The sequence below is a fragment of the Panthera onca genome, chromosome F2 (assembly GCF_046562875.1).
Source record: "Panthera onca isolate mPanOnc1 chromosome F2, mPanOnc1 haplotype 2, whole genome shotgun sequence".
Classification (NCBI taxonomy): domain Eukaryota; kingdom Metazoa; phylum Chordata; class Mammalia; order Carnivora; family Felidae; genus Panthera; species Panthera onca.
The window spans coordinates 23280341-23292669 of NC_138356.1; positions in this window are offsets into that span (position 1 = coordinate 23280341).

Below are 12329 nucleotides of genomic sequence, written 5' to 3' on the forward strand. Positions count from 1 at the left end.
TCATTGGGAGGGAGGAGAAAACCATTATGGGGCTGGCAGGGGGAATATGTGGAAAGGAATTCTAGATTCTGTGCTATTTTCTTGAAGCAAATATTGGATGTTGGCGTCCTTTACTTGGAAAGTAAAGGGGGAAAAGAAGTTTATTTAAGAGGCTATGCATCAACATTTGAACCTCATATGAGCATTTACTTATTTTGTCTTTCAAAAATGTACTGATTTTTCCCTACATTGAAATTGTAAACTGTCACCAGGTAATTCAAGCAATCAGAACTTCCGCCCTGCTGGGACATAGTTCTAGAATGTTCAGAAAGCCTTGCAAAACACACTTGCCCCATCAACCCCACATTAGCATCAGCATTTCTGGAAAGAGGACTCAAGCTGGGTTCCTCTCCCATCCCATGCCCCCAGAGGGAAAGCCAGGTCTCCAGGAGGGCACCAGGTCATCCCTTCACTGCAGATTCCTTAATCCAATCCTTAAGAAGATGCAGAGAAAGAACGGGCACACAGCAGGGGCTTGTGATGTTCTTTGTTATCAGGACCCTGCGAGCCTTCTTTCATCTTATTAAAATTATACCCTTTCTGCTAAGATAGAAAAGAAAACCAGGAATTGGTAACTGTATCCCACTCAACCCCTTCCAGTACAAGGGTATGGAAAAGGGAAGTGGCTGATCCGTCCTTCTCGGGTTACAGTACTATTCATGCAGAGCTTCTATTTCCCACATCATCCCAACACTCCAAGGGTTTTGCTCAACCCCTGAGAGATGGGAACCATCCTGAAGGATTAAAATAACACAATCAAACACCATATGTTAAAAACTTTTAGCACATTATTTTTCTTAACTCTCCCAACATCCCCAAAGAAGTAGGTGTTGTTATTACTTTGGTGTTTTTACATCTCAAGTCTCCAGATTATACTTGGGGCAGCAAAGAAACCAGATCACAGTTGAACAGCTAGCAAATTTCAGATTGGGGATTTGACCCCAGGCAGCCTGGCATCAGAGCTCACGTGGTTAACCTGCATTCTAACTTGAACTTCGGAACTCCATCCTGCTGGATGAGGATACTCACCATGTTGTAGAAGGTCCACAACACTCCTTGTCCACAACTGCTCTGAAAGCAACTGATGTGGTACTTAGCAGCCAGCTGGCCACGTGTGGTTCTTATCCAGCCTTCAAGGCCACCTCCTTAACCCCTGGGTTGGAGTTCAGGAAGGACTGGAAATCACTTCAGGCCATAGCTACACCCAATGTTGGTCTTCCCAGGTCATGGACAAGCTGGACTGTGATAAATTTGCAAAGAAATAGGAGGGGCACATGGGTTCACTTGAAGGTCTGGTACATGTCAGGCAGCTTAGAAAACTACAGCTTTATTCTGTCTTAAAAGGTAGCTATGGCAGAGCCATCACTGAGACTCCTGAGGGGAAATGTCCAGACTCTTGGTGGATCACCTTCCTTCCTCTGCCCTGTGTGGCACTTCCCTTGCTTCTCTTTCCTTCCCCTGTCCAACCAAGCACCGCAGGACCCGACCTGCTGCTCCTTCAATAACTTCAGTTATCAGGGTGTTCCAGGGTCCAAGTGATCCTGAGTAAGAAGCATGGAGATGCGGGGACCTGATGCCTCTTCTTACACTGTGTTGCCAGTGGCTGTCATTTCCCATTTCTGCATGTCAGACCTTCAACGACAGGAACTGTGCTCATTTTCTTTTGGATTTCCAGTGACTTAACCCAGTTGTCTAGTATATGTGAGATCAATATATACTGAAGTAGATTGATTAATTAGTAGTTCTTCTTATAGATCTCTTCACAACTGCATTTTACTTATCAGCTTCATATACACTCCATACCAGGAATGAAGTCTTACATTCAGTGTTGTGCATTTACATTAGTTTACAATACTTATGCCATATCATACATGTTCACCCATCCACACTAGTGTGAAAATCCTTGAAGGCAAAAACTATATCCTACTTACCTTTAAAGGTCTGCTGCGATGCCTTACACATGGTTGGCTCAGTGGTTGTTTAGTTGATCTAAGTAATCTCTCCAAAAGCAGAAACTGTATGCATAGATGGAGATATTCATCCAAGGCCTTCTAAAACTTCTACTAAAGAATTCAGTAGTAGAATTCTAATTTTGCCAAATTATAGGAAAAGATTCCTTGAGCTAATATGACTTTCACAGGAATTCACGGGGTTCAAATTATATTCTAACAAGAATACCTTTTGTTCCTCACTTGGGAGCCCCCATTCCCAAAGCATAAGCTTGCCACATCTTACCACTGTGTGTTGAATTTTCCTCTCAGTAAATGACTAGGATTGTATTTGTCTTTAGCCTGATCCAGTCTATATAAGCTATACCAGAGTCCTTATATTTCCCTGAGAGTTTGCAACTCCTTGTCTAAGGCCAACTTCTGTCATTGTTGAAGTCACGAGAATTCCACTTTTTCCACGTGCTGTGGAGTTGAGACAGATGGATCTTCTGGTCCAAATACCCTTTCTAGACACCAGCACAAGTGTCCACCAGCCCCAAATGTCTTGGACCCTATGCTGACTCTCAGGTGTCATGTTGGGGCTCAAGCATCTGATCTTTAGGACACAGAGACCTTTCTTTTCTTCCTTCCCACCTGTTTGGATTAGAGTCCTCCACAACACAAAAGAGCTCATTCCTCCTCTGCCACCATAGAACTTGACAGATCAGCTGGAGTTGGGCAACAGAAGGATCCTAACGCATATAAAGGTCTGGTTGGCTTCCCTACGGTTAAGGAAGACCTGACCTAGAAACAGAAAAAACCTTTCAACTCTGTCCTGGGAAGTTAGTATTTTCCCTCCTCCCCACTACTGGCCAGGTTGCCACTTTACCCCAGCCCAGAAGAGGGGGCCTCTTCCCTTAGCAGTGGAAAATAAAACACGAGGAGGGCCTCCACACACCATGACTTGCATTTGTGCTGTGCTATCCTGCCACAGGAGCCACATGGATCATTCTTTTTCCCCTTTTGTACAAAGCTTCAGAATTTTTTTGCTTATGTGTTGGGATGGCAGGAGTTAAGCCAAGAAGAGAAAAGTAAAAGAGGAGGGAAGAAAGGAAGTCAGTCCTGAATAAAAGAATTTAAAACTGTCAGTGAGAATGTACTTAATGCCACCGAATTGTACACATAAAAATGATTAAGGTGGTAAAGGCTCTGTTTTGTATATTTCACGAAACACACAAAAAGATTATACAAACAAGACCTGATAGTTGTCACACATTGTTTCAAGCATGTGTGCCAAACCTTTTAATGTGTAAATCAATTTATGGATATATTTAATCTGCTAAAATAGATTTACATTAAGTGAAATTGACTTGTCATAAGCCACAGGTCTCCTCTCTTCATTGTTGTCAAAACAACACTCCACACACATAGACTTTAAGTCTGTCAGCTACCTCAGAAATCATCATTTTTAGGATGGGGTCCCTGAGATATTTTATCAAATCCAGTTTTTGGAAGATAGGTTTTTGGGCTCTGTTCATGTGCACGTTGTCTCAGATTGTATCCAAGCTTATAGAGTTGTAGAAAAATTACAGACTGGTATCTCTTTTGTTTCAGATAAAAACATGGCCCAAGCAAAACACTCTTAATATGGATCCATATTGTCTTTTTTGTGTAGATATCAACTGGAATTCCCAGGAAAGGAATTGCGCCCCTAACTGGGCACCCATCTACTTTCTGTGTTTGGCCGAATACTTTTGTGAAATCACCAGGCACCGGTGGCAATTGTTATACTTCTTTAAACACAAGTGTCAGTCAGGGTACAGACAATAAGCACTTTGAAAAAGCCATACATTAAGAGGCAAGAACTGCTTGAGGAATCACAAATATTTATTCTAAAGTGGGTCTTAGTTTAGCTTTCTTCTGACTCAGGCTGTCTGCTGACATCAGCCATTTATCCAACATCTCAAACCCGTTCAAATAGGAGCCAGTTCCCCATACTTCCAGCTGGCAATCCCCTCTTTTTTTTTTTTTTTTTTGATTTTAGTTTAGTTTAGTTTTAGTTTTTATTTAAATCCCAGTTAGTTAATATACAGTGTAATATTAGTTTCAGGTGTACAATTTAGGGATTCAACACTTAACAACACCCAGTGCTCATCACAAGTGCCCTCCATAATCTCCATCATCTATTTAACCCATTCCCCCACCCACCTCCATCCATCACCCCTCATTTGTTCTCTATAGTTAAGAGTTTGTTTTATGGTTTGTGCCCGTTTTTTTTCTTTTTTTCCCTCTGTTCATCTGTTTTGTTTCTTAAATTCCGTATATGAGTGAAATCATAGTATTTGTCTTTCTCTGACTTATTTCACTTAGCATAATACTCTCTACCTCCATCCATGTCATTGCAAATGGCAAGATTTCATTCTTTTTTTGTGGCTCAGGAATATTCCATTATATATATACCACATCTTTATCCATTCACCAGTCAGTGGACATTTGGGCTCTTGGGAAGATCATGGTATGATATCAATTGTTTTGCACTTGTTAAGTACTTGTTTGCACTGTTTGTACTATTGAGGTCTGATTTATGTATGTGATCTATTCTGGAGAATGTCCCCTGTGCACTTGAAAAAAAAATGTATTCTGCTTCTTTAGGATGGAATGTTCTGAATATATCTGTTAAGTCCATCTGGTCCAGTGTGTCATTCAAGGCCATTGCTTCCTTGTTGATTTTCTGCTTAGATGATCCATCCATTGATGTAAGTGGGATGTTAAAGTCCCATACTATTATCATATTATTATCACTGAGTTTCTTTATGTTTGTTATTGTTTTATGTATTTTGGTTCTTTCATGTTGGGGGCAAAAATATTTACAATTGTTAGATCTTCTTGTCGGATTGTCCCCTTTATCATGATATAGTGCCCTTCTTCATCTCTTGTTACAGTCTTTGGTTTGAATTTAGTTTGTCTGATATTATTGTTAGTCTGGTTTTCTTTGATGTCCATTCACACAATGAATGTTTCTCTGCCCCCTCACTTTTAATCTGGAGGTGTCTTTAGGTCTAAAATGAGTTTCTTGTAGGCAGAATACAGATAAATCTTGTTTTTTTATGCATTCTGATTTTTTGCTTTCTCAGGCTTTACATTTCCCTCCACATCTCCTTCCCCTCAGTCCCTCTATCCTTCTACCATCCTTTGTTCAACCCCACTCCTGTGCTTTTAGGTCCAATAGTCACATCAGAAAACCCAGACAAAACTCATGTCCACCCCAGACTCTAGGTCAGCCTCAGTCTTGGTTAATAGAAAAGTCTGGAAGACAGGGTGGAGCAACAGTTCAACCTTTGTCCCTGGTTGTGATCTTGGGACTGTTTTTAATTTGTGGTCTTTGCTAGTTGTTCTCCATTTGCTTACCCCAAATCCACTCTGCTTAACCTGCTCAGTACCATGAAGTTGACTCATGTGGAACACCTCACTCAGGCTCCATTGCCAAGTGACTTTCAGCTGGTTTGGCCAATGGGAGGAAGTGCAGGAGGTAGAGAATGGCAGTAAAAAGAGGTCATGGACTTACCTGCTCCCTTGGTGCACCTTCCAGCATCCATCATGACTATGGTTCCTGCCAGACAGTTGTTCTTCTACAAGTCAGATCCCACTGGGCTCAGGTGATACTCCTTTCCTCCCTTCACCCTTCAGCCCTCAGGGTGGTAATAGCCTTCCACCGTTGGTTGTCTCCAGGTTCTTCATGACCTTGTCTGCTTCCTTGACACTGACCATGAAGTCTCTTTATTTGAATGGCTTCCTAGCAAGAGCCTTACCAGTTCCTGGTCAAACCATCTTCTCCCTTCTCCTTAGGTGCTCATTTTCATTCCTTACCTGATATTTTGGGTGTTTCTGGGGAAAGGGTTGGTGGCTGCTGTACTGTGCCACCTAGATCTCTCTTTCAGGACTGCAGCACTCATTCCCCTCTTGGGGGAGGCGGTCATGGCTGATGGTTCTCATGGTTGTGTCATAAGAGGAACAGGAGATTTTGAAACAAGTATTTTTACCATTGAAATGATCAAGAGGAGAAATTTTGATGATTTGGGGATACAGCTGCTGGAGTGAGAGGAGATAGAGATGTATCTAGTGCACAAGTGAGGATGCTACTCTTAGGAGCGTGGAGATGAAGTGTAGGAGGACAGCGGCAAGCAGGCTCATAGACAAGAGACTGACCTTCCATTGCTTCTATTTTCTCGATGAAATAAGGAGAAAAGTCAGAAGCTAAAGTGAGAAGTTGGGAAAAGGCACGAGTGATTTGAGGACAAAAGAAGGGTGTAGATAGTCATTCTGGGGAATGGATAGAGAATGAGATGACTAGGGCTTGTAAATTGGGTTGTTCGGATGATTCAATTAGATAGTGAATGAAAAGCATTTAGTACGATGCCCTCTACATAGTGAATATATTTAAAAATAGTTATTAATTAAGTCAATCTGGTGATGACCTCAAAGTACTTTGAGAATATGGAGGAAACATGCCTCCCAGGAAACCTGGGGAGCTATCCCCAGAGTTGACAAATTCAGAGCTCGCCTTGAGGAAAGAAGGAACAACGTAACAAAGAACAATACGTACTACACATAGTACTGCTACTGAGAATGAACCAGCTGGTGACCTGTTTGCATAAATAAAGTTTTATTGGAATGCAGTGATACCCATTTTTCTACAGACTGTCTATAGCTACTTTCACACTATACTGTCGGAGTTAGGTAATTGCAATAGAAACTGCATGGCCTGCAAAGCCATGATAGTATTCACTATCTAGTTTTTTACCAAAAAAAGTTTGTTGATCCCTGAACATGGAATTAGATAAGGAGTGATTGTGGACCTAAGAAAACAAATTAGAGACACAAACAATATCATTATAGAATGAATCGACTAGAAACAACGAGGAAGAAAAGCAATACCACTAGAAATAGAATTGCTGACCTAGAAGAAATTGCTAAAATCATCAATAGCCAATGTAGTTCAGAGAGGAAAAAACTCCTGGATTAAAGCAATCAGAAGGAAGACAGAAAAATATTGACAAATCTTACTCTCCAACTCTCCAGAAATTTAGAACAGCTGAAGATGATCTCAAGGATATTTAGTATTCCTAAAGTAGAGAATCATAAAAAATATGGAATAGAAAGAGTAAGAATTAAGGTAGAATAAAAGAAATTTTCCAAAAAATGCAGAAAGAATTGAATCGGTCACCCCCTTTTTTTTTTTAATTTTTTTTTTAACGTTTATTTATTTTTGGGACAGAGAAAGACAGAGCACGAACGGGGGAGGGGCAGAGAGAGAGGGAGACACAGAATCAGAAGCAGGCTCCAGGCTCTGAGCCATCAGCCCAGAGCCCGATGTGGGGCTCGAACTCACTGACCGCGAGATTGTGACCCGAGCCGAAGTCGGAGGCTTAACCGACTGAGCCACCCAGGCGCCCCATGAATTGGTCACCCTTAGAGATCATACCATGTTCCAGGAAATCTTGATCTAGGACAACGCACAGTGAATCATATTCTGATTCAGTTTTAAGAATCGAGAAAATCTTCAGGTATCCAGGCATAAATTGCAAATGATCCACAGGGATAAAAATTTGTGAGGAATCAGATTTCCCCACAGCAACAATTAATACCAAGACACAATAGAATAATACCCATAAAGCTCTGAAGGGGAGAAAATATTGTTATTTTTCATAATCTCTCAACCTTAAAACAGTAGCTCCCAGACCTAGCTGCACATTAGGATCTCTGGGGAAATTTTAAAAATGTCCCATGTTCAGAGGCCACCCCAAATCAGCTGGATCAGAATTTGAGTAGAGCCTGGAGAAGGGTATTTTGCAAAAATTCACCAGGTGACTCTAAGTGAAGGTCAGGATCCTCAAAGTGTGGACCCTGGTTCAGCAGTAATGACCCTGGAGCTTGGTAGAAATGCTCAGTGTCAACACCTACCCTAGATCTGTAGAAATAAATACAGACCTATCTGTATTTTAACAAGCTGTCTAGGAAATACAGATTTGAAGTTTAAAAAGGCGTGAGGAAGAATCTCTCTCTCTCTCTTAACATTGTGTTCACTTTATTGTCATAAGGACTCACTGGCTCTGAGAAAGGGTTATCTTTTGGTGTGGTGACTTACTGCTCCTTAGAAGACCAGGGAGTAACCACTGTGTGAATGACCAAGTGAAGCAGAGGCCAGCGCTAATGGAGAATGCCATTCAAGTCCCAAGGTCTCTGTTTACGACCTAAGCTCAAGTTTCCCCTGCAACAAAGATTGTATTTGGAAGCTCCTTTTGTTAATTCGTCTTTAGAAGACTTCACGTAGGTTCTTCTAAGTTGACAAATGCCGTAGATCAGAACCAGAAGTTTCTTGCAGAGGAATCTTCAGGAAAGAGTATCTCTTTTAGGAAAGAAGGTCTAGATCTAGATTAAGAGATAAATCTACAAAGATGGATCTAAATATAGATTAATAAATTTTTTAAAAACTAATAACATTTGGATTTTAGCAATGTCTTCTGTTGCATTTAAATTTATTTTTCTTATATCTGAGTAAAATTAAGTTGACTGACTTTTACATAGCATGCATAGAATGATCGCATTACAATAAAAGTATTTCACCTAATGTTATTTATGATTGGTGAGATTTGAGGTGTTATTTGAATATTCTCCTTCTGCACTGTTGAAATTTCTGGAAATGTAAATTATTCTTCCAAAAATACTAATGTTATTTTTCTAATTAAAAAAAAAAAACCCTGGGGGTACCTGAGTGTCTCAGTCGGTTAAACACCTGCCTTTGGCTTAGGTCGTGATCTCACAATTCATGGGTTTGAGCCCTGCATTGGGCTCTCTGCTGTCTGCACAGAGCCTGGTTTGGACCCTCTGTCCGCAACCCCCCAACCCTGCACACCTCGCCTGCTTATGCACTCTCTCTTGCTTTCAAACAAACAAAACAAAACAAAAACAAAACCCCTCAATTCGTTAATTTGATCAGGATGATCAGAATCTGTGCACCAGCTCACAACAACCAAATTCACAGAGACAGTGAATCAGAATTGCAATACATTAATTAACATACCCATTCCTAGATCTAAGATATGTCATCTCCAAACAAGGCACCTACTTTTTGGTGACTATATTTACTCAGGACTCTAAACTACATATGAGAGGGCTACTTAATGAACATAGAATTAGAGAAAAGGCAGTGAGTCTTATCTTCTTAGGAAATTTCCTTGAAACTATCGTTGACTAACTATCGTTCAGTCTTTCACTGAAGTAATTATCCTTTCTAAAGAACTGCTTTCTCGTCCTAAAATCAAAACTCCATCTTCCCATCCTAAATATTTACCGTAAGTTACAGTTTCCCAAGATTATGATTGATATTGCTTACACTAGAGGAATTTCCAAATCACAAATGCAAAAAGACCATTTCTGGCAAGATTGTTTTCAATCTCAAACATAAATTTAACATCGATGGTAAGCTACAATATCAGAAGTTGGCATCTCATACTTATCTCTAAAATCTTGGATTTATCTCACTTGGGGGTTGTTTGAACCTTCTGTGTACTAAATACATCCTGTTCACTGGAACAAAAAGAGTACACACAATGTAAGGAAGTAGAGCCTGTGGGGCTTTTCTTCATTTTAAAGATTTAATGAAAAATGTAAGTCAAATTAAATTCCATCCAAGGCTTAAGAGGTGATTAATTATTGTCAGTATATCTCATATCTTTGTTTATTAAAAAGACATAAACATTCCACTCCTTTCTTGCATTGGCCTGCATTGAACTCTTTCATGGGGGAGATGGGGACAAGAGACTTTACACTCTACTAATATAAATGCTACAGGATATGTACGTGTCATAACTTAGGAAGTCAACTCAATATCAAGAGATATTTTTCCCTGTGGAAAGACTGTCTCCCTCTAAATTTTAAGTAACTAAACCATGATGTATCAACTAAATTTAAGTTTTTAAACAATTATTATTCTAGGGGTGCCTGGGTGGCTTGGTCAGTTGGGCATCCAACTTCAGCTCAGGTCACGATCTCATGGTTTATGAGTTTTAGCCCCATGTCAAGCTCTGTACTGACAACTCAGAGCCTGGAGCCTGCTTCAGATTCTGTGTCTCCCTCTCTCCCTGCCCCTCCCCACTTGCTTGCTCGCTCTCTCTCTCAAAATAAATAAATAAATAAATAAATAAACAAACAAACTTATTATTCCATTAAGTTTATGTATATAGGCATTGAATCCTACCAGGTTAGAATCCTAATTCTCCTGTTGTCAAACTAGAGACTCAGTGTAAAACAAAAACCCTTTATTTCTTTCATTTATAAAACAAAAAACATCACTTAATTTTTAGGGTTTTCATTAGGTTTGCAAAGTAATATTAAATGTTTAGAGTACATACTAGGAGGTCAATAAATGAAATCCATTTGATAATCAAAGATGTTTAGAAGTGCTCATCCAAATAAGAGGTCATCAAATTTTCATTTGAGAGAAGCTTTTCTCCTGTTTCCCATTTCTCACATCACTGGCCATGCTTGGAGTAGGTGATCAGAAGATAGAAAAAGTATTGGTAATATCTTAATCATTCTCAATTGAGATTCAGATGTAAGCACAAACATACCCACCTAAGTTTCCTTGGTTATCCCCCTAGGAATGAATGCATCGGGATAATGCAGACAAACACATACATATTCATAATGTATTTATACATTAATACAAAACAGTCAAGGATATGCAATACGTTCATTCTCCCACATCTGTGGTGGTTTCTTTTATTCTTCTGTTTGTGCTTTCTTCCTATTTCCTCCCATCCCTTATGAATTTGGGCTCTCTTCTCACTCTACTTCTTTTTATTGGAGAAAACAGCCTACGCTATGCAAATGTTTCTCCAAGTTCTAATTCTAGTCAGTATCTTTTTCCAGAACTACATACCTGCTTCCAACTACCTGTTTGGCATCTCTGTCCTGATGGCACCCTACACTGAATATACCCAAAGCTGCATTCATCATCTTATTCCCCTCAAAATGGGACCTCCTTCTGAGAATCTTATGTCTAAAATTAGAAATGAGATGGTTTGGAGTCTTCCTCTACTGATACCCTATGTCTAATCAGTTAATCATAAGTCCTTCACCGTGACATCTTAATTATCTTGTCTCTCCTTCCCATTCCCATTTCTGCCTTTCTACTGAGAGAGTCTTACCTCGATTTTTGTAACAATCTCCTAAATACTTTCCCTACCTCCAGCCCCTTCCCATTACCATCTGGCCTACACATTATACCTGGATGCATCTTCCTAAATCACAAAAGCAGTAATTTACCTTCATTCTTAAAATCGCCCATTGTGAAACAGAGGAAATATAAACTCATGCTTGGCATCTAAGATGCCCTACCAGGTATCATCCAGTTATCTTTTGAACCCTATCGCCCTCGATTCTTTTGACCCCGAGGTTGCATAAATGAATGGCCCCACAAAGGCAGATCTAGTTTGCACGTGAAATTTTCTTTGACCCACACATGGTTTATAAATTGTGAATGTTAGTTGCTTATTTCAATTAATTGCTAACATTTACACATTCTTGCAACTTTGGGGCTATGTTGCCATATGACACAAAGCTGGGCAATGAGTGCCCTTTTAAATGCAATAGCATGGAGAAACATGCCCCAGCTCACCAGAGCCTTCATCTGATTGGTTCTGTATCACTCAATCTGGTACTGGCTCAGTGCCGTAAGCACATGAATTTATGACACTTGCCTTATACTACCTAGTGCTCCAGCCAAATGCATCATTCCCAAACGCACAACTGTCTTTGCTTATGTTATTCAATCTTTGTAGAAGATCTCCCTACCTCTTTCCTGTCTTTAAGGTCCATTTCAAACACTGTATCTTCCATGAAGCTTTTTCTGACCACCCAGCTGGATGTTACTGCCCCATTTTTGAGCCTTGGTAACACTCTGTGGTTCTCCTATGGCCTGTATCCCGCTCTTCACTGGATTAGTCATTCGTATCCTTGACTTCTCACCATTTCTCAGGGAGGTGTATTGATGACGCTTGTCCCCCACTCCACAAGGCTTTCTGAAGGAGGGGTTCTCCTCTTGACCTAGACCTTCCCTCCTCCTCCCCAAAGAGAGGGAGCAAGTCTCCATCTCTGATGTGGAGGGTAAGCTTGTCAGCAATGCCCGAGCACGTACCTTTGTCCAATTCTGAAGTTCAGGATTAGGAGGCCCTCTGTTGCCACACATCTAAGACAGGATTTTCCTTCCAGGTTTTACTGGCAAATAAAGCCAATATTTTCATCTGCTTGAATACTTATCTCACAACTGTTTTTAAACTCCAGTAGGGAAAAGGAGGGGTT